The sequence below is a fragment of the Pholis gunnellus genome (genome assembly GCF_910591455.1).
Source record: "Pholis gunnellus genome assembly, chromosome: 23".
In the NCBI taxonomy this organism is placed as follows: Eukaryota; Metazoa; Chordata; class Actinopteri; order Perciformes; family Pholidae; genus Pholis; species Pholis gunnellus.
Window position 1 is genome coordinate 9,432,776 of NC_136550.1, and position 20,296 is coordinate 9,453,071.

At 41.5% G+C, this 20,296-nt stretch overlaps 1 protein-coding gene across 1 annotated transcript in view; it reads right to left on the reverse strand.

Annotated features, from left to right (window-relative positions):
- The window catches only part of col25a1 (collagen type XXV alpha 1 chain), a 142,716-nt gene that overhangs the window by 101,248 nt on the left and 21,172 nt on the right, over window positions 1-20,296 (reverse strand). The gene's annotated exons all lie outside the window — the stretch shown is intronic.

The following is a 20,296-nucleotide window of genomic DNA, read 5'->3' on the forward strand; positions in this document are numbered from 1 at the left end:
CTACAACAGTTACTCCTCACTGATTTTCTCGAACTGGCACCGTTTCTCCACTGGTTTCAACATGGCTTTAGCTTGTTATGTGGGTGCTGACAATGCCAGAATTAATGACTCCAACTTCACCCATATTACCCTTCATATGTCAACTATAAGTGGTTTCAGGCATGGAGAGAAGCCCTATAGGAAATAAGGACATGCCTGTGCTGAAGCTGGGAGAGCCGGGTTGTGATTAGATGAGCTGAGGCACAGCCAGCTGCAGTCTGTCTGCGTGACATATACCCCAACAAGTTTTGCGCTAGACACAAGAGAAGAAGAAGACAGTCCTCCTGTTCCTGCTCTGTGGAGCGGTCGCTTGTGCCTGCTGTTACAGCTTTCCTAATGGAGTGGGACAGGAGCACAACAGGCAGGCAGATAGTGCAGAATGGGCTTTGTGAGTAGGGGGAAATACAACCAGCAGGAGTTCCCACCTAGCCGTCACCCGTCGCAGGATCTAATTAAGAGATCATGAGGAAAAAGGCGTACAGGCAACAGGAGATGACAGCTTTGTTAATGTGCTCCAGCTTAACGTTCGGAGTGATAAAGGTTGACGCAAGCTGTGCTTACAATCGCCATCTCCTCTTATTTGTGTGTGAATGCATATCAAAGATTAATCAGCTTATAAAAAGGCTTTAACATTTTTAGGATAGTGTATTTTTTTTAAACGTCTCCCAAGACAGAAAGTAAACCAATTGGAATGTTATTGTTGTGGCTTGGAATGTGCAATACTTTGAAGTAGGGCATCTGTTCAATGTGCTTGAGTGTATGTTCTGGTGTATATGGATCAGTGTGCGTTACTGAACATTTACTGTCATTTGGTTGTTCGTGTATACAGATATATTGTGAGTATATGGAGAGGCTGTGTGTTGCTACGTCACCCGTCTTCTCTTGAATGCCCAGGACACATTTCTCCAAAGAGAGACAATAAAGGCAAATCTTATCTTATCTTAGTGATGAGACCATTAATCATTTAATTGATTACCTCATCTATTGACCGGAATGTTCCTCTGGTTTCAATTTCTCAAATGTGAAGCTTTATTGCTTTTGCTAATTAAAAATATAATTGTGAATTGAATGGGTCGTGTTCTGTTTGTTGGACAAAACAAGAAATGCCAGGAAATAAAATGTCTTTGTTTACATTTATGTGTATGAACATAATTAAACAATCGATTGAAAACAAATCAAAAGACTGATTGGTAAGAATTAAAAAAACAATAACTCTCAAAGTCATAAATAAAAATAATTAAATTCCTAGTATTACTATATCTGAAGTTAATGGAAGTATATAGTATTTGTTTTGAAGAACTGTTTTGACACATCGAAAAATAGACTTCTATTTCTTGGTAATTGAGAAGATCAACACCACTTTCATATCCGTCTTTCAAATGTGACGCCACAGCCTGGAGACGGTTAGCTTACCGTAAACATATTTTTACACTTTGTATGGATTTAACAATGAGATATAAAAGAATAATTAATTCCCTTTAGCTCTAACTGTTAACCCCTGCTTCCAGTCCTGCTGAAATGTTACTGCCCTCTACTCCTCTGTTTAGTCTGTTGCTTGTACTTCTGTGTTTCTCTACACCGACTGCTCTTACAAACCACAATTGTCTATTTGAATTGCATGTCAGTATGAGAAAAACCTTTTCGGAATTATTTATTGCTTTTTCAGGGCCCAGCATGGAGAATTGATTTGTCCATGTATCCGACTTGGCAAGAATGAGGCAAAAAGCATTTCTGGTGGGGTGTTACTTTAGGCGATCGTATGGCATGTAAACAATCAGCAGCATGATCTCTTTTTCTCTGAATAATCCATAAAGGCAAGTGGGCTCAGAGACATTCATTAAAACATTTCTTTCCTCTGAACTGCTTCCGATACAACGCATCTGAGAGGACAAAGAGAATACTAATGACCGCATTTATGTTTTTATTTACATTAACCCCCCCCACAAGCCCTGCTTCTATTTCAGCAAGGGAGAACATGAGGCCCTGGCAAGGGGGGTAGACTAATGAAACATTGATGGAGATAAAGGTTAACGGCTCTTCTCCGAGGGACTTTTGATGACTAATTCATTTAGAGTACAGAACAGGCTGACATGGTGTGTCCCTTTGAAGGAGAAAGGGAAGCAGTTTTGTTCCTTGCAGACATATCTGTCAGCAATTAGCTGCATGAACAAAAGTGCCCCCAAGACAGATGTCATGAGAAAACTGGGATTTTCTGTCATTTGAAGCCATTCGGCATTTTGTTCTTTACGGAAGGGGAGCAGTAGCTAATTAACCAGACACGCATCTTCCTCCTAGCTAGTAACTCAAATGATTTACCAGCCACCAAAGTCACAGCTGTCACATTTGCATGCCTGATGATTTGTAAAAATGATCAAGTGTACAGTACGTTTGTGTTGCGTAAGCGTGTTTCTGTAGTACTGCGGGATTGGAATAACTACAAGCTCAAATCAATATTCATACCCTTTACTGTACTGCTAATTTGCTGATTGTACATCAAATACAGCATGTGATCGTCTAATGCACGCGTAAATCCCTCCTTCGTCATCTTAAAAATAACCCCTCCCAGGAAGACACCTGACACGACAACTGTGTTTGATGGCGGGCCGTGGTATGCAGAAAGCTGGTCCAGCATGGGAGAGCTGCCAGCGCCGCCTCCCATTTCAAAGCCAAAGGAGCCGAGGGCCCGTTGTACTCATCGAGGCTATTTGAGAGAGTTGGCCTCTGACCTCATCACCCACACCCTGATCACATCCCACTGTGCGTGCTTTCAAGTGCTCGACCCTCTCACCCCCTTGCACCGTGCCCTCGGCGTTGGGTGCGAAACGAGTATCGATTACCCAATTCCTCCGCTGAGCATCGCTGCTGCTTCGGAGATCTTTGAGAAGCAAATATTGGATTGCAGCTTCATCCCACTTACAACATACTGCACATATCTGCATTCTAAAAACACTGAGCTCATGTTGGTCTTGGTGTCCAAAATATTGAGGCAATATTCATCATCATGAATCATCTTGGGTTTCCATCTTAAATCCCCTCTCTGCAGAGAATCGGGGTTTGTTTTAACCTTGGCCTCATTGCTCCAGTTATCCTCCCTTTGGCCTCACTAGTGAATGCATTAGTCAGTGGGTGCCAGGCATAGCTTTCAGTGCCAGTGATATGACTTGCTTAGCCTGTATAGGGCGCCCTCACTGGCCCTCCTCCTCACTGATTTATCGTTACACAAGCGTAATGAAGGCCTCAGCCCAACAGGTGGCATTATTTATAGTGAGCTAGATAAGAAAGGGGGCCAGAAATGAACCAGAGAGGGGTCTGGATAGAAACTGGGAGAGGTACGATAAACAAGTAATCAAGGGGGGAAGAGAATGGACGTGAAAGTCAGACAGGGAAACGGGCAAAGAGACAAAGAGGACATTGTAGAAAAGATGATTGACGAGAGGAGAGGATGTGGCAGTATGAGGTAGGGAATGTTTTGAGGAGCAGAGCAGGCAACATGAGGTAAAGAAAAGGTTAAATCAGGGAAGAGATGATGGCGAGTGTGTGGAGGGAAGGATGACGGCTCTGTCTGCTAATTGCTCTAAGCAAACACAAATTAGTCGTTGCTATGACAAGTGCACCACAAACCTGCGGTTCTGTTTTGTAGATTTTATATGTTTGAAAGGAACCAATACCCTTACAATCATGTTTTTTCTTTTTTTCTTGAGCAGCCATTCAGCACAATAACCTTGATATCCTTGGGCATATCACAGTAACGGTTAAAAAAAGGGTGGATCATATGAATTACTTCAATCCACACTGTAATGACCATATCAATCAGATTGATGAGATTATATTTTGATTGCTAGAGTTGGTGTTTGGTGCCTCAGACGGCTGCCAGAACCCAGTACTAAAGTCCACGGGATTAGAAGTCTTTTGACAATTGATCCCATAGTCCCTTTAGTCAGCATTAAAACAAACCCCCCTCCAAAATATGGTCATTATTCATTTTGATGCGTCTTAACTTGACTTTGCAGCCAAATGTTTTTCCTTTCCTATCCTATCCCTGTAGTGCTGAACAAGGAATACAGGTTATTATTACATTGCAAAGTGAAACACTGCAAAGGAAATATGCGCAAAGATGCTGGGAAGCCAATACAACAGAGACTTTCTGTGCTTGCCATCTCTGTGTTGTTGCACAAGTCGGGTCTTTTTTTGACAAAAACATTCCTGCACTGTGGGGGGACGCAAACTGAGAGTTTGGTTGCACACAATGCCTCGCCGAGTTTGTTCTCTGGTTGAAAACTGGGGAGCAAATTGCCGGTTTACGCAATACAGAGATACAGAACACAAGACCTCAAGCGGGACTTAAGACTCCTCATCGCTGCAATGAGAAGACAAGGACTGAGAGAGAACCGGTATTTAACACCAACGGGAAAGAACGTAAGGTCTGCGGTATTCTGACCACTTCAAAGCCTTATTTAGTGTCCCCACTAGGTACTTAGTGACTTTTGATGTGAAATAATGCTTTATATATTAATTAACATCATACCTTTTGCACAACATCATGCTGGCTTAAATGGCTAGGTTTCACTAATGGTACTACAACATTTCCACATCTGAACCACATCTTCTGCATCATATATCAATTTGTTGCTTCATCATGCAACCATGTTATAGATAAAGGCGGGATACTGTAGTAGTGGTATTAAGGGATTTTTACATACCTGAAGTCATTCAAGGCAATCCAAGACAAGCGGTTGGTTTTCCAGGCAAAGGGGACGAAAAAGAAAGAGAACATTTAGTATTTTTACAAGGTTCAGTAAGCTTATTTCATGGGCAAGTAACTTTAATGTGACTTTAAAGTTCACTTCTTCAAGTCGGATCGGTGACTGCAACAAAATGTCAGTTAAACATATACGCAACATTCTTCAGCTCTCAGGTTCAAGTACAAATAGGGACACATTGGCCTTCTACAAGATGCTATTTGAAGCAACTGGTCTAAAAACACCCCGAGTCAAAACTATATCTTCTCGGATTCATTCCCAAAAGAGAGAAAGACAGGATTCACCAAAGCTAATGGAAAACACATGACTTCATCTTTGACCATTGTTCATCACTTGTTTTTCTTCTCCTTCAATTTATCTCATTTTGACATTTTCTGAATGCGGTCACAACGGATAAGGACACTCAGCCTTCCACGTTAAATATCGGGTTCACTCTTCGCCACAGTAGGAATACGCAAACACTTGGGAGGGGGGGGGGGGGGGGGCGCGGAGGAACGTGGCGGGGGTGTCGACTTCGTGATATATTACCTGACTGAAAAAACTACCCGCATGGATTTGTTGACACTGTTTTGTTTTTTTTTAGGCCTTGTAGCCGCGCTGTTGACAGCGTGCATAAATACATGGGATATTGGCTAAACACATACAATCCCAAGTTCCCATCTGATAAGTGCTGGACATACGTGGAGGGCGCAGACGGTGTCTTCCATAATACAATGATCTCTCTGTTCAGGGGCAACAGGTTCCTCTCATCTGAGTCCTGCTGGTACCGGAGTGATGGACTAGACTGCTCATTACCTGTCTCACACTGTGAATGGGAGGAGTGTGCATGTGCGTGTGCATGTGTGTGTGTGTGTGTGTGTAGGTCCTCACTACAACAGCTTCATGGCTGTTCAAATTGTTACACTCCTTGAACATTTGCTCATTTTGTGCACTTACGCCTAATTTACGAATTATTCCGCCCTATTTAGCCCTAATTGTTTTGTCTGTGTAAGTGTGTCCTTACAAGGCAAAGCATGCTTGCAATAAATGATTAGCTGGAGTATTTGCTGAAATCAGTGCACTCTGAGCAAGCCGATCGATCCTCATACTGCTGCGCCATCATGAATCTGTGGCTGTCTGCAGAAGCCAGCAGCCTACACACTGATTTATAATCTAGACACGCTACAGTGGAGATGTTTTTCTGTGCACGAGTCCCGGCTAAAGACATGTGGTATGTCCCTGTCAGTTGGCTGTTAAGAGATTGGCAACATTGCAAAGAAACCAGTGAAGGTGACATCTGCAAGTGGTGGCAAAACTGGAACAGTTTACTGGAATATCTAAGCCATCTGTCAGATGTATTCAATCTATCCATGTTCCCTGTCACACTCCGTGTATTGATGAATACATTATTCCCCATTCACTGACAGACAAGTCACTGTATACAATTTTCTGAATACACAAGACGTCGTTCATTGCAACAAACACCCTCCCTTCTCTTATGAGGACTCTCGGTTCCTCAGTAAAAGTTGCTTTTAGAGTCTTTGTGAATTCAGCCCCAGGTTCCCTGAACTTGCAACCCTCCTCTACTAATAAATTGTAGAGTTCTTTTATGGTAGATTTCAGTGACCCATGTTTAACATTGAACAGTGGTTTGCAGAAGGTTCTGAGACCTCATTCGTGACACTTGAGGTTTTATACAGTCAAGAAAGATATACAGGTAGGCCTATTTAATTTTACTTTTAAATTTAAAGAGATCAAATTTCAGCCCTTTCCAACCCTGTGTTTGGATTTATGGGTTGGGATCAGATGAGTTATGCTTTCAAGGGGCAGATACAGTTAAAGAAAAACCATGCACTTTTCAATTTAGCACAGACCAACTAACTGCAGAGGTACTTCAGCTTTGCGTAAGTGTTTACACATTTCATATAAAGTTCAACTGTGCCAGATGCCCTTAAGAAGTACTATAAATCCCATGTTTGGATTTCTAATATTTTCTTGCGTTTATGACTAGTAAACCTGTCTCGCTCTGGATTTGCTGAAGTGGCCGGCGCTTTTTCCAAGCTCCAGGGTGCAAGTGGCTCTCCACTCCATCTCCATTTAGTTGTGAGCTGGTTTGTGGTGAGCTGCCAGGTCAAAGCCCGACTGTGACCTGATTTTTCCTGGTTCTTTGTCTTACTCATATAAGGCATGAGATCCAGGAATTCAACTAACGCAAAAAAACACTGATTAAATACAAAATGTTATTCAGAGCTGGAGTTTAAAAGCATCATTAATACTATGTGATCTTGTTTGGGGTTGCTGGAGCTTGCCACAGTTGTAATATTTCATAGTCCTGTTCTCAATGCACAGTGTCATTTAAAACCGATTTCAAAAACATTTATGTTCAACGTCGAGACATAACTTACAAGATGCTTGAATTTGTCCTTTACTTTAATGGAGTGCAATTGAGATCCTGAACATGCAGACTTCTCAAAGGACATCAACTGTGTGTTAAACATGAAAATCTTTTCCTACCCAATTCAGTTAAGCCACAGAAATTAGCGCAGACACACTGCTCTCTCTTGAGTCAATTATGACACTTTTCAGCAGATGACTACCACCGATTATGGATTGGGTCACGGCTGTCAGCCTCCTTTTCCATTTGCAGGCGCAGAGAAAGTGATAACCTATAATATTCACAGCCCTTCTATGGACCAGGTTGTAACACAGGTTTGAGACTGCCCGAGTCTCATGCTTGAGCAACTGGCTCTCGACGCTGAGAGGACTTTCATCATACTTTGGTGACAGAGACAGTAATTGGAGTGCCCTTTGCCTTTAAGCACAAACCCACATGCTGCAGCTACAGTGTACTACTTTTACATCCCCTCATTACACACAGACCCGCCCACCACGGGTTAAATCTGTTGGTGCTGAAGAGTCATCTGCCCTGATCAGTTGGGGACCTTGTGACAAGAGTGCATCCACTGCTCCAGAATCCCAGTTATCTGAACTGGGGGGGGGGGGGACTCAGGACAGAGTAAACAGGAGGAGTGGCTTAGTTAAACATGTCTCTTCTCTGTACCACTTTGGTGGGCCCTTCCTTTTGATATTTTCATAAATCAGCAACAAGCAGGGTGGATGGGATAGAAAGAGATGGGGGGGGGGGGGGGGGGGGGGAAATCAAGTCAGGGAGTTTGGGACACGCGGGAGGGGAACAGCTGTCTTTGAGATTGCTCCAATGTGTGAGCGCAAGAGAAAGAATCCTTTTGTTTCCACGCGGTTTGCCGCTTCACCGCGGACCTTTCATCTGCACGGTGCAGACAAAGGCCCCATGCATCTCGGATGAGGCAGAAACCTCGGGAAGCGGGTGCAGGAGGAGTAATGAGGAGGGCGGGAGAAAGCATAAACATGTTCCTGGAAGTGAGACTGCGTGTACACGGGGACTGAAGTGGATCAACTATGGACAGTGGTCTCCAGAAGACACCAGAGGACGTCAAAGCAAACCGAGTGTGTAGTCACACTTTGAGCAGTTGCTAAATTACTTTACTGTTTTATCAGCACAATTTGATGAGGCCTAATTATTTTTGATGCTTTGTAGGAAAAGGATTCGCAACAAGACTCACTTATCTGATGGAGATTAAGTGGTTCTTGTGTTTCTCCAAGCATCCTTATTATGAAAAGCATCCTTATCCTCCTTTGTTGTTTTATACAAGAGCCCTGGCACTGCAGATAGAGTTACCCACTTCACCATTGTCAAAGAAAGTGTACTGTCCATCGTCTTTGTTTGACCACAAATGCTGAAGGGTTCTTCTAAAACTTGTATGAGCCATGCAGTATTTTTTATTTATGGTACCCACATGGTTGCAACATGCATTATACACAAAGTTAAGTTTCTAACTTTTTAATATCAGTTTCTGAACACAAATATGTGTACATTTTTAATTGAATCTATTTCTAAATTCATATAAACTGACTGGTGCTCACTAAATTCTAGCTTGATCTTATGCTTTGGCATGTCAATGGAGTTTGCTTTCACTGCAGAAATGCCCCAATTTACCCATGAAGGGTGATCAGCTTTCCGTTATTCCTTTTTAGATCCTTCGTGTGGTGGGTGGTTGACACATTGATTAGGATTTTACATATGGATTTCAAGCTCGACTTTCACCCAGCTGTTTTTATGCATTTTTTTGGTCACAATAGGATGCTGCATGGTGTTGGTTTCTGACAACACATGGTTAAAAGTCCTTTATTCATCAGTGGAGAGGGAGTGAGGCGGGGCACCAGATGTTCGCTGCCGTCCTGGTTGTTGAGGAACAAGTCTTAAGTGCAGACCCTCCATGTGCCTTGTTGCTGAACTGAGACACTGCAGCCCAGGTTTTCCAAACAGATTGTGAAGAAAATCCGAATGAGGTGAGAGATAGCTATATAATTAAATAGCTCTGCTGAATAGATTGATGCAGGAATGCTGTCTTTAGGATATACACACACAACATTGCATCACAAACTCTGAGGCGAGATGCGCGCGCACACACACACACACACACACACACACACACACACACACACTGATCATTCAAGATGTGTGTTAAGGCAGAATGCATGTAGCCTATAGTTTTCTTATCTGATCTTAAGTCTTCGAAATACTGGATTATATTCATTGGGAATTTCAATGATAAAATATTTAAAATGTCATATGCATTGAAATATTTCGCCTACAGACAAGTTTCCCCGCAAGGTTTCGATATTATCATCATCGTCATCTTTTTATTGCTCGTAAAGGATCCACTTGTGTGGCTCTCGGTGCCTTCTGGGTTTGTCAAAATAAACAAGCGTCTTCAAGGAAACCTTGGCAAGTGGCTTCCTTCATCTTCTAAATAAATAGCGCTGCAGAGTGTTGACACTTTCTTTTTGCTTTACAAGAAAGCAAAGTTTATGGCAAGCGTTCCGATTCTGTCTCTTACTTCCCACTAATGAGCTCCCAGTGGAGCAGTGAATACGTTTTTGTGATGCACTATATCATTGCATGTGATACTTTTGACCAGACTTTTACACTTGATTAAGGACTTATTCAAGCAAAACTACGTATAAATGCTCTGTTGCATCCTTACAGATAAAGACCAAAAAGCTCAGCAATCTGCCTTAACCGAGAGCGGATCAAATGACTACTGCATGTGTAATGTGAAAGAGGTCGCTCAGTGATGAACCCATAGAAAATTGCCACCTTTTCAGTTCCCCTCAGCTTGTTGTTTCCAGCCTACAACATTCTAACATATCAACTTAATTTCCAGCTGGCAACTATTTTCAGCAAAAAACACAACAAACCTACCATACGCTACCTGCCCCGCACAAAAAAAGCAGACAGACATCGACATAGGGGAGCACTTAGTGGCTAAAGAGCCAGATGTTTGGTGAAGAGTTGGAGAGAGAGAGAGAGAGAGAGAGAGAGATGGTGGAGACAGATGTTAAGATAGACAATCGTTTAACACATTCACAATTAGCACTGTGTAATGTCTCAATGTTGTGCTTACAGCTCGTTTAGCTGGTCCAATGTGAACGCTAATTGCTGCTCGTTAAACAAAATGTCCATTTGGATTTCTACATGTGTTAAATAAACAGCATGCAATGTGTAAATAAGGCCGCTTTGGAGCAGTTAGTAGGCATCTATGACTGAGCAAGGCTGTCCCACTGCTTCTAATCTTTGTGCACATTTTGGAACCACCTCTGCAATGAACACCGGTGACATTGCTATTGATATTATCATAGAACACACACACTAAAAAAGGCAACTAGTATATGGCCCAAAATGTATTACTTGAAGAACGTATTGATGGTATAAATGAAAATAGTTTCATAATATAAATTGATATGCTTCCCTGAGGGTATACTCTCAATAAATGTTTTCATTACATTTCACTTGGGTGGCAGATATTGTTTTTTATGCGGTAACGTCATAATCATCACACTTAATCATAGGAGACACGCTGCTACCTACTCCTGTGGAAAACTGTTACATGAGCACAGGGCATTCAAGGACTTGGCTTAAATTGACTTCAGTCTACTTTCTTCTCATTTGCAACGCTAAAGATCACAGTAAGAAAACTGGCGGTAAAAAAAAGGAAGGAAATGAGACATATACCGTAATGTTCTTGCCAAGATAGTGGACGAAAGATACTGCAGTTTCCTCTAGAAAGTGAAATAAACCAAGCTTGATTGAGTAGTTCATGAAGGGCATTAGCTGCTCAAGACTTGGTATAGTTACTTAGTAGTGGCTATCAATAACTGAAATTGAAAAGAAAGTCTCAGTCTTGACTCAAGTCATTTCCCCTCTAGAGATGCAAAGAAGCTCAGCATCTTGTCACCCAGCATTAGCCGTTTCTTGCAGAGAAGTCTCTCAGTTGCAAACATTTCAGTTTCTAGACAAAATGAAATGCATTCATGCTGTGCTTTTCAATAAATACTGAGAAATATATAGAGGAAATACTGCGCTCTCTGTGAATACACTGGCTGAGGAAATTGGATGGTGTGTGTGTGTGTTTGTGGAAGGATTGCTAATGATCTCCCTTTTTGATTTATCTGGGGTTTTTTCTGGTAAACAAGGCAGTATTTATTCAAGTTAGGTCTCATAGCCGACCTCAAAATGTCTGAATGCAAACAGTTGACTTAAGTCATGTTCTGTTATAATTGATGTACTGGTATGGATGGGTGCCCATAGATAGAGTGAGATGTCAGAGGAAACTTGGAGATCTTGTAATAACGGTACATTGTCATTTTTTGCACTGCTTGTGCTTATCAACCTAGTACTTCAAAATCCTTTTTGAAAGTTATCCAGTGCCAAACCACCTCATCAGCCTTTTATATGACGAGGTAGCAGTACACATATTTAGCGTGGCTAGTATCCTCTCTCTGTGCACTAAACTTATCAAAGTTGAGAACCACATTTTGACTTGCCCAAATCATTTATAACAAAACAGTTACATTTAGTAACCCAATACTATGAGTATAGGCATGGCCCTCTAAGAGCGCCTTCTAGTAGCGATAGCTCTCAACTCTATACAATTTGGAACATTATGGGTTCCGTACTTTAGATGTTAAACATGTAAGTCATACTCTGCTTTTAGGAGACAAGGTAAGCAAGCCAAAATAAAAAATAAAACATTTAGCATAACAGAATTGGACAACCGTCTGTGTCCTAAAACCACAGTCATTACACAGCTATTACCTGTTTACTGAAATAAAGCAGAGAAAAAAGAAGAGAAAAGCAGCAAATCACATTCACAGTCACACTTGAGAAACTGGAACTAGTAAACATTTGGCATTTGTGTATAAAAAATGACTGAAACAATCTTATGATGAAGTAATTGCCCATTCATTTTCCTGACAGTCAACTAATCAACTATTTGTCGTTGCAGGAATATGAATTGTTTCAAGCACCCCAACTACAACTAAATATAAAATAAAACTACACAGAATGATTTGTACCGCTCCTGTTTAACGGTGGTCAAACAATAATATGTTAGTAACCCTTTAAAGTGTCACATCATGGGTAAAAAATGGCAAGATGTGAGGACCACTAGCTATGGATACATGGCCAGGCACACACGGACATCTACTACAGGTGAAACTTGTGAATGACTGCTTTGTTTTGGTGATAACAACCTTCTGTCATTCACAGATATATGGTTAGAGCTGTCTGCGCTCCAGACGTGTGTTCACAACACACACTAAACTAAAGGGCTGGGTCAGCTGTTGGTTCAGATATGGCACCTGACCATAAAATATAGCACATCCCCTTGTCTGTCACTGGCATAATAACGTCTGGGTTGGCACATGGGGACCTTGACTGTCATTTATACTCACTCTCACCATCTGTCCACTGCATGTCACAAGGGAAAGGCACTTGTGTAAGAAAGAAACATGCTTTCTGCAATTACATATTGATCATTTAATGAAAAATGGCTTGATGAACCAGAATTGAAGAAGATATTTGGGTGACATCATTTATGTCTAACGTACAAATCTTTCTATCTGTATTGGTATTTGTCCTTTGGCGACAGGATCAACAAACTATGCACGGATTTATTTTGGTATGTATAATGAAGGTAGAGGATTAAGAATTTAATATGGTACTAAATAACAGGTGTGAATGCTGGCTGACTCATCATGAAGCATCTTCCCTGATCTATTCCCAAACTCTATCCTCTGATGTAGATCCAGCAACAGCAATTGAAGAGTAAATACATGCTGCAAACATAGTCAAGGTAACAGAATCACTTGGTCATAAATCAAACGGGGCAGTTCTCCTGAGGACGGTTAGCCGTTAGTGTCAGCAGTGGCAGTGATGAAAAAGATTGGGAGCTCTGGTATCCTGATGCCGGGCAGAGTGTCACGCTCAGTTGACACATGTTTGTGACCTGGGCTCAGTTTTGACACTTGTGAGTAATGGCCCTGTCCTGTGAGTTTGGGTTATCCAGAGCAAGGTGGTTAGGACAAGATGAGGCACTGCAGGGATTTAGTCTGGGTTTCTTTGTGAGGTGGCGCAGATTTGTGAAGAGAAACAACTTCTAAAACAACTGCTCCAGTGTCAGATTTTGAACATGCTGGGATGAGCCCCCCGGACCCCCATATGAGCAGCAGTTTGGGCCACAAAAGGGCCTCAAAACAGCAAGGTAATGTTTGCGGTCTGAAGAAGAAATGCGTGCGTCTGTGCTTATGAACAGGCCATGTGGTCATTGAGGCTTGATGTTGACAACTATGAGTCTGAAATTGAAAACCTCGTCATGTGTTCGGTGAACCAAGAGAAGGGATTTCTGTGCCCATTTTAAGGCCATTTTAAGGCCATCTCACAAAATCCTGTAAGATCTTGGGCCTCACACAGGAGTGCACTTACATAAGTCCAAATGACACATTACATATGAAATCATTTTACATTAACTTATCTTACTAACATTCTGAGTTACAGAGTCTTAAGGAAATGCCTTGAAAAGAGGGAACAGAGTTTAATTCGGGCAGATTTCAGCTGGACAAGCAATGTTGCTCTTCAATTAATTGCCTCATTTACCGTGTGACACAAGACAAACTAGTTAAAGGCCTTCTGCGCTGCCCTCAGTCGATCGGGTTACTTCAATGTACTCAGTCAAACGGGCTAATTTCCTCACCATTAATCACAGCAGTCCTTTCACTGACAGATGGGAAGACTCACCGATACATTTCAACTTCAGACGTTCTCTCCAGTGGATGCCGGCAGGTCAAACTATGGTCCACTTTCTACGTTTTTACTATTCTCACTCTATACTGACTGCTTCAATGTAAACCATGCAACAATAGGACAAATACCAACACTGCAATTAACTTACATTATAAAAGCAGAGAAGCCCGAGCTTTACCTGCAGGGATATGGGAAAAAATATAAAATACAAATATGGTCACTGGCCTAAAACTCAACTCCTCACTGATCTTGGAATGCAAAAGTATGAATATTTTCCTTGGTCTCCAAAATGCTTCTCAATATGCCCGAGGAAATCAAAACACACCTCAGATATTGCTAAATTACATTTAAATAGAGCAAATAAAGAAAACTATATTACTTTTTTGCAACTTGTTAGAGCGCCAACAAAAACTTATGCTGAGAGCCAAATTTGGCTCAGAGGCCCCTCCTCGGGCAGCCTTAGTCTCAACAAGAAATATTGTACTGCCAAACTAGACAGTCAAAACCTCCCTCCTTTGAGAACCACGGGTCAAAATAAGTGTAGTGACCATGATAGCAAATATTGACCTGGTTGTGTTTGCTCTCACTGGGAATGAATGGCTGGAGGCCTGACTGAGTGTGGAGTTACCAGCTGCTCTCGTACCTCAACGACGACCAACTCCCCCTGCAAAGACATGCACCAAATCTCAACTTCCCTATCAAATCCTCCCCTGACACCCACATATACACACACACTCACAACACTTGATACCATGAGCTGCGAATAAAGTGGATCAGGGAAGACACAAATAACTCCACCAAAGTTTCGAGTGATTCCAGCAGACCCCCAAGTCCACTGTGGCCACTTGTTCACTCTCAGCAGCATCTCCACATGACAGGATTTGAGACAGACTGTTGGCTGTGACGCCTCTTTAAGGGTCGGCTCCTCTTTCAATTTGATAATATGCCTCGATAGCAATTTAATCCCCATCTTAAATTTTGCGTTCTCAGGATTACAGTACAACAAGCTTTTCTTAGGCTGAAGAAAAGCTGGCGAAGTGCAGTTGCAGATGTCAAATTTCACACAGAAATTCTCCATTGGATTATTATGAAAGGGGGTGTTTCAGAAAGAATGGCAATGCTGATAAAGGACAATTATACAGTCTGACAATTTAACTAGACTAAGAGTCTACTACAAAATATACAGCTAAGGCTGATGGGAATCTCATTAGTTTTGCAGCTATCATAAACCAAAGCATTGTAAAACTAAAGGTGGAGTCACCAAAGTCTTTGCGATTCATCCTCTGAGGACCATGAATGTCTGTACAAAATGTCATGGTGATTCACCGTTTGATTTTGCAGCCTGTACCAAAGTGGTAGGCAAACCGACTGTTAGACCGACATTGCTGTCCATGGTGCCATTGCCAGTAGCATGGATAAAAACATCACTATAGTGAGATACTGTAAAAGACAGTGTTGGCACTGGAGCAAACTGCCGTTTGCAGGGACCGGCCCTCACGAAGGCCACCCATCGTGAGTGAACAAACATGCTGTCTCATGAAGATGACAAGGTCCTCATCAAACACATCCACACACAAAAGGGATCTTTGGGATGTTAACAATGTTGGGCTTTCATTGAACGGGCATGGGTGCTTCCAAAGCCCACCCAACACACGCCCTGAGCCCCAACTCGTTGCTATGAAAAAATACAAAACGAGCAATGCCCAACATGTGGCCATTGATTCATAAGGCCATTGACCAGAATCAAAATGAAATAAAGATGTGCTCAATGAACCCCGATTAAAATGATTGTGATAAAGGACAGAGGCGGTGCAGGGGTTGTTGAGTAACAGCTGCATGAGGAGGGGAAGGCAATGAAAGTAAAGATGCAGAAGAAAGGCTAAAGATCATGAAAGAAGAAAACAGTCCCCTTGCAGTTTTGATGTTTAATTTCAAGCTCTATTAACTACAAGCTAATGGCAGACTCAAACTGGAAGTCTAAAATCAGACAAGGTTTGCTTCTTGGTCCACCAAGATTATTTCCCACAAAAGTTATTAGTTTTCACATATCCAGGGTCAATATATGTCAGTGTGCAGGCAGACTGTGTTTGGCAATTCCATTACTCTCCAGGTTCAATAAAGCTGTTCACACGTCTTTTGTGAAATCAGTACAGCTACTGGAGTGTTTAGTATCTAATGCAGCAAGCACCTATAAGAGGACCAACACAACTGCCCACACTGTACAAACTATAGAAAGACATGCATGGTTTTTTTAAAAGTTCCAACATCCCTTAGGCGTCTTTAAAGAAAGCACTCTCCATCATGGTTTATATTTGATTTTGCATACACACATTTTCCAGCATTTTATGGGGCATCTCTTTCCAGGGGCGGAGTACCTTTGATTTGTGGATTTCCTAACCTAGGCATAGTATGAACGCTCAGCTCCCCTCCATTAAGACATTTGCTGCAGCTGAACATCAGGTTGTGCCAGAGACACAATACTCTCCTCAGGGCTTGGGCTTGAGCTCACTGTTGGCAGGAATTTGGTTTTGGACACTTTAACCTGCCAGCAAATCTGGGTGGGCAGCTGGTAGTAACCTGAGCCCCATATGATCAACGCCAAGTTCTAACTCGGTGCTGTCCCCGGGGCACTATTTCTAACCTTGCAGCCTGGTGCCCGACCGTACTACGATTAAGTCTCTACGATTTGAAATGCCACACAAAGACAGCATTGAGTACCTCATGAAAATGTGATACTAGAATGTGTTTCTCTTTAAAGTAGAACCAACCATAACTTTCTGGAGTTGCAGCTGTGTTTTCAGATACAATATGTTTATTCGGGTGTGATTAGGAACTAGTGGTATTAAAATGTTTTTTGGTGGTCAATAAGATCAAAACATTTACTCTAATAGAAATCGAATGTCACTGGGCTCCCAAAAGAGATAACCAGCAAGTCAAGTGTGACCTGTACATTTCTCAGAAGCATTTGCTTTGTCTCTTGGCATCGGAAAGCCCTCAGACAACTCATTAAGATGGACAGGTTACTGTCAACATTGATCTTGAATGATGAAACACTGTCTACCTATGTTAGATTTTCTTTCTTGGCCAAGTCTTGAAATAGGAGTGGTAGAGTAAGCTTTGAGGCATCCCTGATTCAGCTCCCATTTCGACATTACCCGTTTAGACTCTTGCCCCTACTCAGATGTTTTTATGAGTTTCAGTTGTAAAGTTGAGATGTATCGAATCTATGACAAAGGCTGGTAAACACTAAGAAACTTAAAGCAATGGATCAACATTTTGGGAGATACGCATAGTCACTTTTCTGTGGGAGATTGAAACCACATTTCCGTTAAATATGAAGCTACAACCAGCAAACCGTTAGCTTAGCTTCCCATTAACACTAAAAACAGCTAGCCGGGCTCTGTCACTAACACTACCGAGAATTACCTAACAAATAAACCAGTTCGTAAATCCACAACTTGGGTTTTGTACAGATTTACAACAACCACTGCTGTATTGTGTGATTTCCAAAAGGTTGACCTATTCTTTCAAGTATCTGACAAGTTTTCTGAGAAAGGGTTTAACTAATATTTATTTGTTTCGACTGATGCATTTGGTAAAATAAAAAAACCAACAGGCTGCATTGCATAGAATCAGCGCTGGCTGGCAGCAGCGTACAGTATGAGGTAGTGTTCTGAGAAAGGGTGGAGTGTAGTCATAGACAGCAGGCACTTTCTCTCGAGTTGCCTTTGGTATACAACTTCAAATCCAAGCACAACACCAAGCTGGTTCAAGAGTCAGAGCGTAGCTTTGTCCAGTCCGGGAGCACCAGTGTTTGCAGACAGGGCTGACTAATACCATCGGCGTCGATCTTATGTCATGATGACGAAAGGCTGCGACTATGTTTATTCACTAACCGGCCAGATTGACCTTGTGCTTAGAGTTCCCGAAAGAAAAATGTAAAACCCTCTCATGAAATATCAATATTTGCATTACAAGGCATGCTTAACCTGGGGATTTTATGGTAGGAAATGCAAGATGGACCAGAATAAGAATGCGTGTTACACTGGTTCACAGTTGACAGTATCCTCTTGTATTGGTGATATAATGTACATTTGTTGTGTCTAGAACAATGTTGTAGACTTATCTTTTTTATTTGGGGGATTAAGCACAAGCCCTTTGTCCTTTTTAAACCACAGGTCATATACCTGCCAACCAACTGTCAACAGCTGCAAGGAGATTGATTTGGCAGTAGTGCACAGTTCAGACACAAACCCAGTTTCCAATTATTTGTGCACATTGTTTAGTAACTGACTGCTGCTGTGGAGAGTGCAGCTGTTTAGTGCATGTAAATAAAACAATGTCATTGGCACAGGGAAAAATGATACTGTAAGGTGACAATATTGGGGGAATAATAATATTGTCAAATGAAGATTCTGTAAAAATGTCACATTGTCAAAGCAGAGATTAAATGTTAGCTAAACATTTGTCCTGTATATGGTCAGTTGTGACAGTAACATTTTCTGCAATACGTGATTTTGACAACATTAAATAAAAAATTCAACGGGCATTTGAATTGTTTAAACAAAGCAGGTTTTTGTTCCATTGTTTTGATAAAGAACGAATCACATGAATTAAGTGTTGTGCTGTGTAGTATCATACTACAGTGCAAATATTTCTGTGCATCTTTAAAATACATCATGTACTTGATTTCTATATAAAATTAACTGAAGACCTTACCTTTGACATAATTAATAAATCAGATTAACAGCAAATATAATCAGATCACAGCTACACAGCTACACTTGGAGGACCATGTAAAATGTCACAGAATATTGGGCTGTAATTCATACTCAATACTCAGACATGACTGTAGGTTTGCTAAAAAAGGAAAAAGGTGCACAGTTACTGTTATGGCTCTCGTGTTCACAGCTGTCCGCGTCTAGTTGGCAGACATCACCATGCCCTCCCACATCTGAAAAGTTAATAACAGCTTCCCCAGGCATCTTTCTGAAATCTATTTATTATAAATCTTTATTTACATGACTTAAAGAATGAATTATTAGGGTTGTTTAAGTTATACCTACCTATGAGTAGAAAGCCCTGTCTGCCATGTAGTGTTTTACACCCAAAGTACACAGCTTGTCAGAATCATTTCATTGAGAGTGAATGAATGAATAAAATCATGTTCTGAGTAATTGTACTGCTCTAACTAGGCAGGTAACCTTCCTGCCAGAATAAATCAATTAATACCCGCATTAAACATAACCCATCTGCCTGCTTTGAAGTCATCTGAAAACCTAACAGCAGGTGCGTATCTGTACCTTTCCATGAAATTGCTTCTTTCACACCTTTGAGGTTATTTCCTAATCCTCGCAGCGAAAAGGCTGCATTTCAGTTCAGTGTTTGAAATGAAATGAGAGGAATCCAACTATGTATGTCACAGGCTTGTTCCTAAAAGGTGTTTTTTCACAGATGGATGAAAATACACTGCACAGGGACATTTGTTAAGGAAAACTGCAGGGAATCCATTGGCAGTTCAGTCCCAATGATTTCGGCATTGAGCCCAGTTGTTGTGGACTTTGGAGGGAGCCAAAGTGGGAACAGGTGCACAGCACTTTTTTACTGTGGATACCTGCTGGACTGTCAGCAATTGAGAGCAAGCTTTAGGCTAAATACAACAAAGGTACATAAGAGACTAATTTCAAAGAGGTGTGAGATGATGCCTGAGATAAACAATTACTCTGCATGTGTTCAACTCATCAATCATCCCGATACATTTGGGATTCGAGCAAAAAGGGGGAATCAGCTGCTAGACTGTGTGTTGATCCTCAAATTCCAATAGCAGGTGTTGCTGAATGGCTCAGTATCCAGGGTTTTGTGGGTCTTTACACACGACACATTTACCACACGGAAATGAGCATGTTGTACACATGTACAGCTGTTGAAAATGGGGATGGATACATAAATACCCATGCTTAACTTCGGATACCAATGCACACACTCTGCACAAGTTTCCTCATTGATCTCCCGCATTATCACCAATATTCTCTGCTGGCATATATTGCAGAGGATAGATTTGCACAAAGTCGACCTCTGGGGAAAGCAAAGCAATTATAGACCTAGAAGCTTTAATACATTACTCTCTTTCCGGTTAGTCTTTCTGGTTAGCCTGGTGCTAGTAATAAGAACCTGATTAGTACATTTCAAAGTTACAGTTGTGTTCTCAGCGCTAAGCTAGTAGACACCATGAGTAAGTCCATTTATATGTTCTTAAAACTCTAGTATTACACTCCACTACATCAGATACACAAACGGCTGCCTCACTGCAAAATTTAACATGGGCCATATAGTC